Genomic DNA, 9,660 nt, shown 5'->3' on the forward strand with positions numbered 1-9,660 from the left:
GATTAGAGGAGACTCGTCGAGTCCAGGGACTGACTCGTCGAGTCTCTCATTAAATCCCCGTGTACGGCAAGGCAATGACTCTTCTGCTTCGAGAATGTTCGTGGGAACTCGTCGAGTCAAGGGTCAACTCGTCGAGTCCTTCTTGGTTTTTGGCTCTTTTCTTCTTTCTTTGATCCTCGAGCTCCCGATAGCTTCTCCTGCTTCCTTTTGCTTCCGAGCACTTCTTTTGAACTGAAAATATAATTTAAACGTAATTAAGCATCTTTTGTTCCATAATTGCAATAAATTAGCCAAAAAGTATTAATATTCTATACAAAATATATGACTAAATATGCACATATCAAATTACCCCACACTTGACTTTTGCTTGCCCCCAAGCAAAACTGAATTTTAAACATACTAGCATCACATAAAACAATCCTAATCAAACCCAACCATTTTGCCAAGACCTCAATGCATGCATTTGTGTCTAAAATTTTTCCTAAAGAACCTCCATACTCTAAATACTCACAATCCTCATAAACACTTGCCCATTTCTTTCGAACAACGCTCATTTTATGCATCCATCCGAATCAATCCTCAGAAATTTTTTTTAACCTCAAGGTATTTTTGTAAAGCAACCCAAGCATACATAGTCTGGAAAAAAAATTACAACTTTTCGATACCACAATGGAGCTCTTTGGAATTCTTCACTTCTTTGATATTTGATCTTCAATTTGTACTTTGAATTCATCACCTTTTTGTGTGATTTTTGGTATCTTCAACTTTTGAATTTCTTCAGAATTTTTGATCTTTGATCTTTAAACTTGATAGCTCCAAAAATTCTAACAATTTTTGGTAATTTCTCTTTTTTTTTCTTTTCATGTATATCTCACTTTTTTTCACTCAATACCTACATGCTTAAGCAGGGGTGCTTAACTTCAACCCTTATTGGTTAAGATACAAGCCTTCCTGGATAGATCTCTGGTACACGATGCTAAACATATTGCGACCCTCAAACTAAGCGAGGTTGTGTTTTTGTTCCATGATTTCACTAGAATAAGGGATGCCACAAATGCATTATAACATATATTGGCTCAACTAAACATTTGGGTCCTCATAGAATCATAAAACATAATACTAGCATGAATCCTAATTGCTTTTACCATAATTTTCTGAATTAATCCTAGCAATTTTAATGCAAATTTTTTAAAATTAAGCCCAAATTAAGATGCTAATATAACCAACCCCCTACCCCACACTTAATTCATGCAATATCCCCATTTCATGCTATGCATGATAAAGAAAAACACAAAAGCAAAGAGGGAATTGGAACAAACTCCCCTGGGATAGTAGTGGCGAGGTTGATATTTATTCTTTTTAGCTCCATCTTCAGCTGACTTTGGCATGGGAACAGCTCATCCATGCCTTGGGCGTCATATCTCGTGTGGTTCATAGCTCTAAAAAAATGCAGGAAAGACTCTCAGAAATCTTCAGGAATTGATATTTATAAGTGCAGCCAATTGTCGTGTGAAATAATCATCAAATCATAAGCTTGAAAGGTGAAATACGTATCAACTCGTCGAGTGCGGTATGTGACTCGCCGAGTTGTAACGCGAAAAGGCAGAAACCGTGAAATTACACTGGGACTCGTCGAGTCAGTAAGTGCACTCGGCGAGTCCATCGCTGGGTGGAAAATTTTATATTCTGCTCCAAAGTTGATTCTGATGTGTTTGGAAACTGATCACTTGAGACTCTCCCATTTTTTCCTTCAGTATTTAGACAATTTCCAACTCTTTTCTTGACCGGACTCTAAACTCGGACTCCATTCTCTCTCGCCTAGACTCGACACTTCTATCACTCTCGAGACCCTTTGCATGCAAACCCTTTATCCAAATTCTGAAAAGACTAAAACAAACATGTAATAAAAAGGAAAAACGCACCAAACATAAATCCTAAACTACTTGTCCAAACAAAACCAAACAAAAACAAACAAATAAAAATTGTTTTCAACACAACCAAATATAAAAAGGATCATTCAATCTTCTTCTTCCTCCTCATCCTCTTCATCATCATATTCATCATCATTTCGCGCTCCGCTTCCACTTGCTCCGCTTCTTCTCGCCTCTATCCGCTCCTCCCATGTGTGAATATATGGATAATTTCCTCCATCAATATGTGGAAGTTGGAAGTGATTAAACATTTGGATGTGTGATTGGTTGCTGAAATTGATCCCCCTAGCCAAATCATTTTGCAACCAGCGCATCTCAACATTGTACCAATCCATTGGTACTTCATCATCAACCGAGATTACCGGTGGTTCATCATGGGCTTCTCTTTGGCGTCTTCTTACTCGTCTACCCGGCTCCTCGGGCGCTATCACCGGATCATCATGAGGAATGGCAAAGGTTCCTCCACCAAAATCTTCAATTATCCTTGCCCTCCTATAAAGCATAATGTTAAAAGGAGGGGTCGGAACCTCTGTCAACATATCTCATGCCCCTGCGTTCATCAACCCATACGACCTTGCTAGGCGGGTCACAAACATCCCGCCATTGATTTTGGAAGTCTTCCTGTCCTTGACTTCTCCCTCGGATAAATAGGATGCCATGCAATATGGGAGACTGCAAAAAGTATTCGGAGTAATAATACTCCACAAATAGAACACATCAAGGTTAGGAACCTTGTCGTCATCTTTCTGCATGTTGATCGTACTTGAGATGAGGCGATGAATTAGACGGTGAGTGGGTGATCTGATACTCCCCTCTTGAGCGGATTTGGGAATGTAAACCTTGTTAGCAATAGTGCTCCACAAAATAGGGCCCTTGACACCATCCGGAAAAACTTGGGACAATGTTCAAGAAAAGTACCGAACGCACCAGTGTTGACCAATTGTTGGTCATAAATTCCCAACCTCCAAGCCAGCTCCACCATACTACAATGGCGGTATTCCCCACCGAGACAAAATGCAAAATTCCCCGGACTATAATAATCGTTTCCTCCACGACAAGAAACGGTGGAGAAAAATTCCCAGCACAATTCTTGGTACACTGGTTCTTGAATTCTGAATAACCAGTTCCATCTGTCACAGGTTATTGACACCTCATTATGCGTGAATGTTTTGACCAAATAAGGGGCTATCTCTTCCTCATAGCATACTCGTCCAAGCCACTCCCATCAACTGCATTTGGGACATGGATTTCTTTCTTTTTCAATTCTTCCAACCTCTTCCTCCACTTCCTCATTGTAGATTCAGAATTGATTCATGGAACGTTTAACCAAGGATGGGATTCTTGGTTCCCACGGGAGCTTTGACCCCTTCTGAAAGACATGTTCCTGCAAAATAACACAGACAACACCAACAAACCACAAAATACAGAAAAACATCAAAAACTCATAACCTGGCAAACACGACTGGACTCGTCGAGTCCATGAACAGACTTGGCGAGTCTGATGAACACATCGGGTCCTGCTGTGATTCGAACTGTATTGAGTCATGTAAACTCTAAATTCATCTCAGGGGTTTGTCCACGAAGGTATTCTAACCACTAATTCATAACCATTGTGAACAAAAACTCACAAAACATGTCAAATTTAGGAACCCTAGAAATCATGTATTTTCAAAAACGGATTTTTTCCAGAAATTAAGACCATATAACATCTAAAGATTGAACCTTTAACAGAATTAGGAGTGAAAATCGTTACCTTGTGTGAAGATTTTGGAGAAATCAAGAGAAGAATGAAGATGAGAGCTTGAGAGCACTTTGGCACGGCGTGTGGTGTCGACTATTGTGTAGAATGAAAGTGATGTTTCAATTAGGGTTAAAACCCTAATTTTACCGAATTGTAAAATTGTTTTTTTTCAGTAAATAATATCGACTCGTCGAGTAGGGGTACCGACTCGGCGAGTCATGTCGCGTGTAACATCCCAACCGTCAGGTATTATTAATTTTTCCTTTTAGACTTCATGTTTAAGGTCTACTCGACGAGTTGGCGCTATGACTCATCGAGTAGCAGCGGGCCAGGACACGTCAATTAATGAGTGACTCGTCGAGTCGGCATGAGGGACTCGACGAGTAGGAGCTGGCAGTGGAAACCCTAATTTTCAGGGTTTTGCACCCTATATATTGGACCATTAGCGCCTCCCACTGTCCTCTATCACCCTCTTGAGACCCAGAAACCCTAATTGCCGTGAGTGAGAGCTTGGAGAGTGTTTTGGAGCTTTGGGAAGTGACTTTTGTGAAGGAAATTTGTAGATCAAGAGGCTAGCATCAAGATTTCTGTATGGATCCAGAGTCTACTTCAGTTTGGGCACGTTTTGGAGGTAACCAGCTGTTACCTTAACCTCTTTTTCTTCTAAGAATCATTCATATGTGAAAACTAGGGCTTTCTTTAGTTATTCATGAAGGGATTTTGGTATGGGAGCTAGATCTGAAGTTGAAACTTCAGATCTGAACCTCTTTTGAGTCCTAAGTCCATAAAGTTTCCAGCTCTTGCAAGGATGAGACTCTCCCAAGGTGTAAAGCTCCATTAGAAGCTTAGATTGGTCATTTAGAGCCTTTAGGGCCTTGCATGTGTGTAAAGTTTGCAACTTTACGTGATAAACATGCCTTAGAAGCTTGGATCTGTAATCTGGAACCTTGGCATGGCTTAAAAAGTGTCTGCATGGATGAAGGTCTGCAAGGACTCGGCGAGTTGCATAGTCAACTCGGCGAGTCATATGAAGATGGTCGTGAACTCGTCGAGTTGATGAACAAACTCGACGAGTCCGTTGAAGATTGCCTTGAAGTCGGCGAGTCGTTCGATGACTTGGCGAGTCGGCTAGGGTTTCTCGCAATGCTTAGACACGTATGAACTCGGCGAGCTAAATGGGAACTCGACGAGCTAATCAAGGATTTCACGACTTCTCGAGTTTAGGAAGGACTCGACGAGTCGATGGTCTGCACTCGACGAGTCGAGTCAACATGGACTGTTGACTATGAATGGGGACTTTGACTTTGACCAAGAGTTGACCAGTTGACTTCTGAGAGTATTCTCGTAATTTGGAGATTTACGAAAAAGGGTTTTATGGTAACGATAGGTGGTGGAGTTCGTGTTGGTGATCCGGGAGTTGAGCTTCTAGTTTCAGACGACAGTTGCGAGGTGAGTTTTCCTCACTATACTCAAGGGTCTAAGACACCAAGGCTGGCCCTTTGGATTATTATATGGTTACGTTATGCTAGTATGATCTGTTAGATCGGTATCCTAGAGGGTAGGACAATATTATATGATATGTGGTATGATCTGTTAGATTGGCATCATGGTAGATAGGATGGTGTTATGTGCTATGTGGTAAGATCCGTTAGATCAAGTATTGTCTATAGAATGTTATGTGATTATCTATTATATGTGCACATGTTTGTTTGGCGGTTGAGGCTTATCTGCTTGGTGCGAAGGCCAATAGACCTGGGCATTCCAACCTGTAGGTTGTGGGCCGTGAGTATTCCATCCCGAGGATGATTAGACTCAGAGTATGTAGGCATTCCAACCTGTTGGTTGTGGGCCTGGGGTATTCCAACCTGATGGTTGATTGGACCCATAGTGTGTTGGCAATCCAACCTGTTGGTTGTGGGCCTGGGGTATTCCAACCCGATGGTTGATTGGACCCATAGTATGTTGTTATGATTATATGTGTATTGTTGCGGGTATGGGTATTTTGGGGGAACTCACTAAGCTCTCGGGCTTACAGTTTCAGTTTATTGTTTCAGGTACATCAGGGGATCGCGGCAAGGCGAAGGCGTGATCGTACAGCTCCTCATGTTTTGTCTATGTTTCTGGGAAAACTCTGATATTATACATTTTGAAAACAAAGTTGTAATGATTTTTAATGGTTGAAATGTTTTTAAAAGTTTAAATTGGTTGAAAATTTTTGGGTGTTACATCGCGGGTCAATTTTCCTGGATACATATGGACTCGTCGAGTAGGTGGCCTAACTCGGTGAGTCTGTTAAGCTGTTAAAAAAAATGAAAAATTTCTCCCAAAAAAACTTTATTAAATTTACCACACCCCACACTCAGGCCTTGATTGTCCTCAAGCAATCATTTATAGACAAATAGGAAGATTTGGACTGAAAAATCCTAAGAAAACTAAACAAAAACGAAATAAAATAAAATGAGAAAAGAAAAAGAAAGCAAACTCTCGTAACAGGTTGCCTCCCGTCAAGCGCTTCTTTTTTATGAGTCTTTAGCTGGACTCCTTCCCGCTCTACGTTGCTGCGGTTTCCTTCATCGGGATGCCAAGCTTAATCCTTTGTGGTTTGTATTTTGTTTTGTAAGCATGTATTTTTCTCTTATATGCCCTTCTCAATTCGTCTTTCCGTCTTCTTTTAGCATTGTCTTCAGATTCACACCTTGTCCTTTTTCCACACTTCTTTTTCTTTACCTCGTTCTTTGGATCCATCTTTTGTACTTCTTCTTTGTCTATCTTGATTGCCCTTTCAGTTGTCACTTCATCATCACTCGATATCAAAGATTCTTCCTCACTTTCGTCACATACTAAAGAATCTGGTGGTTCAAAAGCGAACACTTCATAATTAGTAGCCACTTGGGCTCGAGGTTTGGTCCTTTTGGTTGTGTTTGACATAGCTTTTCGATCAAGCATGTGTGACTCATTAAAAGAGTGATGTGAATCACTATTCGAGACCTTAATAGTCTTTTCATCTTCCAAGCTTTCCTTGATGTCATGTTGAATTTCTCCATCCTATTGCACAATTGTGTCAAGATAAGCCAAATGGGCATTTTCAAAGTCACTTACATCATTAACAACTTCAATTTCCTCAAGTAACTTCTCAGGCAAAACATGTACATCAAGTCTGGAAAGGGTACTCGTAGTTTGCAGGACAAAATCCACTATTGGTCTTGACTTTTTGTTTGGACTCGTTGAGTCAGTAGATGCTACTCGGCGAGTCGATGTGTTCTCAATACTTCTATGGACTTCCTGGTAATCTGCTTCCTCTAACATCTTCTCTATCTCCCTCAAATCTCCTTCAGCATCAAAATTGTCTTCCAAGGCTAATATGAATTGATTTGGATTGCTTTCTTGCAAAAGTGCAATTTCTCTTTCTAATAATTCTTCATCCAAATCCATTGAGGAAGTCTTATCTTTCCTTATCTCTTCATGCTTTTTCTCTTGCTCTGCTTTAAAAATTACCGAATCATCCCCCACTCTTAGTGTTAATGTAGATTCGCGCACATCGACTATAACACCTGCAGTATTCAAGAATGGTCTCCCAAGAATGATTGGGACTTTAAGGTCTTCCTCCATGTCCAACACTACGAAATCAGCAGGGAAAACAAGTTTATCAACCTTGATGAGAAGATTTTCGCATACTCCAATTGGATGTTTTATCGGCTAGATGGATCTTCATATGGATAGGCTTTGGTTCCGGCAAGTTTAACTTCTTGAAGAAAGAATATGGCATGAGATTTACACTTGCTCCCGAATCAGTCAATGCTCGAGTGGTAATTATATTTCCAAATTGACAAGATATGGTAATGCTATCCGGATCGCCCCTCTTCTCTGGCAACTCATTCAATACTAATTCAGCGACTTCAGCCATATCTTTTCTAGTTGTAAAGAGACCCTTAAGCAAGCATGCATATTTAGGCGTTTGAAGTATCGTTTCAACAAATGGAATGTTCACTTGGAGGGCCTTTACATGCTCCATAAATTTTCTATACCCTTGGATCTGCTCATCAGGTATGGCTCGACTTGGAAATGGCAAGGGAGGCCGGTAAGGGTTCAAAAGATAGCTGGTTTTATCAACAGGTCGTGAACTCGTCGAGTCCTTGCATGGGACTCGGCGAGTCGAGTCAGGTTCTGCCAACTTCGATTTTTCTGCCTCTTCTGCTTGCACCTTTTTAGCATCCTTCTGGATAGGGGTCAGAGGAATGAAAATTTTCTTAGAATCAGTTGTTATAGCATTTATATGCGCCATTCTTGGATTCTTTTCGGTATTGCTTGGAAGTTCACCCGGTGCTCTATGATTGATTTGTTGTGCAAGCTGACCTACCTGCTTCTCAATGTTATGAATGGAAGCATGCTGATTCCTAAGCATAGCTTGTTGATCTATCATCATAGTTTGATGCTCTCTAATCATGCGTTGTTGCTCCCTTAACATATTTCATTGTTCTTTTATTGCAGCATCGGTATCATTATGCCTTTTCTCGGATGCGGCTACAAATCTTGTGAACATTTCTTCCAAATCAGATTTCTTCTCTAGCACCGGTTCCTCTTTTTGATAAAAGCCCCTTTCTTTTTGCTTATATTTTTCCTCATTTGCCTTTTTGTACTCATCATACGGGAGAAATTCCTTCTTGGGTTTTCGTCAATTGCCATCGTACCCATCACCACTTGAATAGCACACTTGTGCTTTCCTGTTCCCGTTCTCGTCCAAATCACAGTCTCTAGTAAGGTGGGGCCCATTACAATTCTCACATCCCACCCGGATAGCGTGGATGGATTGGTCCATCTTAGTCATTCTTTGATCCAAACTATCTAGTTTAAGCCATCATTGCTGCCATGCTATCATTAACTGAGTTCACCACCCCCCGACTTAGTTCATTCCTTGGGTTATGATATTCTCTAGAGTGTTTAGAGAATTCTTTAATTAGTTCTTTAATTACCGGGGGTGGCTTCTTTGTGAGAGGTCCTTGTGAATCAAGGAGTTGCCTTGTGGTCACATTTACTCCATCATAGAAAATGGAGACTTCTTGTTGGCTATTAAGATCATGATGTAGGCAATTCCTTAGTAAACCTTTGTATCTCTCCCACGCCTCGTATAAGGATTCTCCAGCTTGTTGCTCAAAGTTTGCTATGGCTTTCTTCAACTTGGCTATCTTTGAGGGAGGGCAAAATTGATCAATGAATTCTTCCTTCATCTTGGCCCAAGTGGTGATGGATCCTGGGGGGAGTGATTTGAGCCAATCTTTCGCAGCTCCCTTGAATGTGACTGGTAGCATACGAAGCAGAACGGTATCGCGACCCACATTTGGGACATTGAAGTAGTCGTCAATGTCGTTGACCTCGTCTAAGTGCTTGTATGCATCCTCGTGATCTTTCCCGTAGAATGGGATCTCCTTAAGTTGAGCAAGTATGTGGCCTTTGAGTTCAAAGGTGGCAGTCGTGGGAATTGAGGGTTGCAAAAGTCCCGGGCCGGTATCGTCACGTATCATTTTCTTCCATTCTCCCATGGGAACTTCATTGATGTTAGCCATGGTGTTGTCAAGTTCTCCTTCTAGATCGCTTCCTTCTTCGTATTCGGAATTGTACTCGTACTCAAAGTCGGTTTCTTTGTGGAATGTATCGTCTCCAAGATTTTCAAGGTTGCTTCCTTCGCTCTTTTGGCTGCTAGACTCACCTGCTTTCTTGTTCTTTTTCTTTCCAAAGACTGATTTGAGGTCCTTGAACGGTGATTTCTTTGGCGGGTTAGTGTCTTCAAGTACTTTGTCCTTGTTTTTCCTAAGAGCGGATTCTGGGTCTTCAAATGGAGGAACCAAAGGTGTGTTGGATCCTCGGGTCATGTAATACCTGCAACCAAAACAAGAAAAACGCGTAAAGAGAACAAAAATAAAATAAAAATGAAATTACTGTTTCAACGACGGACTCGTCGAGTCTGTTTGTAGGGACTCGGCGAGTTCATTG

General features: G+C 41.1%; 1 non-coding gene across 1 annotated transcript; it reads left to right on the forward strand.

Moving 5' to 3' along the window:
- The first annotated feature begins 8,742 nt into the window (after positions 1-8,742).
- Positions 8,743-8,849, forward strand: LOC145135304 (small nucleolar RNA R71). The gene has a single exon (XR_013719767.1). It is a non-coding gene; the product is annotated as a small nucleolar RNA R71 (small nucleolar RNA).
- Positions 8,850-9,660: the final 811 nt, after the last annotated feature.

The sequence above is a fragment of the Lactuca virosa genome, chromosome 8 (genome assembly GCF_052849685.1).
Source record: "Lactuca virosa cultivar CGN04683 chromosome 8, Lactuca_virosa_CGN04683_v6, whole genome shotgun sequence".
Taxonomy (NCBI): domain Eukaryota; kingdom Viridiplantae; phylum Streptophyta; class Magnoliopsida; order Asterales; family Asteraceae; genus Lactuca; species Lactuca virosa.